The sequence below is a fragment of the Vigna angularis genome, chromosome 1 (assembly GCF_016808095.1).
Source record: "Vigna angularis cultivar LongXiaoDou No.4 chromosome 1, ASM1680809v1, whole genome shotgun sequence".
In the NCBI taxonomy this organism is placed as follows: domain Eukaryota; kingdom Viridiplantae; phylum Streptophyta; class Magnoliopsida; order Fabales; family Fabaceae; genus Vigna; species Vigna angularis.
The window spans coordinates 28,935,761-28,936,877 of record NC_068970.1 but is presented as its reverse complement, the minus strand read 5'-3'; the positions used below and the strand labels follow the sequence as shown (position 1 = coordinate 28,936,877).

Genomic DNA, 1,117 nt, shown 5'->3' with positions numbered 1-1,117 from the left:
ATCTGCATTCAAAATTTGTTAGGTAAGACATTGTGTGGTGAGAGGTTCTCTTTCTCCTCCATTACCCACCTAGCTAGTAGTGGTGGCGTGAACAAATGCTCTAAAATTAGGTTGGTCAGTTTCAACAACGTGGGGTAATGAATAATTGAATTCCAAGGTTATTGGTAATCTGGGTTGATATGTTGCAAGCTCAAACACCTATATTTGTTAATTATATCAACCTTATAAAAGTATAGAGATTAGGAGAAAAAAGGTGGGCGTGCCGGAGTGGTTATCGGGCATGACTAGAAATCATGTGGGCTCTGCCCGCGCAGGTTCGAATCCTGCCGCTCACGTTTTAATGTTGTTATTGTTTGAATAATTTAAAACATTGTGAAATATTAAATAGCATACAAGTAAAATACCACTTCACATATTGGTATTAATTTATTTTACAAGTTTATAAGTTGGGTCTATCAATATAAAAGTGTTGGATTAGTATACTAACATAAGTCATTTTAGGAATTACAACTTAATTAAGCTCTTTATACTTATAATTTTTCTATTATTATTCTTTATATTTTGATATAATACTTTTTACCTATTATTACTTATTTTAATTTTATACGAAAAATAATTATTATGCTATTTTTAGTATTTCGTGGGCTGCTTTTTGTTTTGTATGTGGTTAAAAGTTAGAAAAGATTTAAAATGATAACTTAAAGTAATTAACGTTTCATTATGCTATTCAAACACTACATTTAATTAAAATTGTAAAATTAAATTCAATGTAATAGTCATTTAAATTAAAAAAATAATGAAAATAAATAAAAATTGAACTTGATTAATACTTATTAAATTAACTAATTTAAATAAAAGTTGTATTCTATACGACCAAGTATCTCTCCGTCATACTAGTTATGGATGGAAAAAAGGGTCGAGCCTAGAAACCCACTAGAAAAAAAGTGCGCAAATGCGATCTCTTCAATCTAGCATAACTCGTTTTGCCCAATCTCGTAGACTAACCTGCCCCACTCAGTTTCGCAGGCCACGACCAACCCGATACCATTAAAAAAATTAAATGTAAAGAATTCGTCAACACTTAGTCTGGCATGCCAACCTAGTCAACTTGGCTTCA

General features: G+C 31.1%; 1 non-coding gene across 1 annotated transcript; it reads left to right on the top strand.

Annotated features, from left to right (window-relative positions):
* Positions 1–253: 253 nt before the first annotated feature.
* TRNAS-AGA (transfer RNA serine (anticodon AGA)) lies at positions 254–335 on the top strand. Its single transcript has one exon. It is a non-coding gene; the product is annotated as a tRNA-Ser (tRNA).
* Positions 336–1,117: the final 782 nt, after the last annotated feature.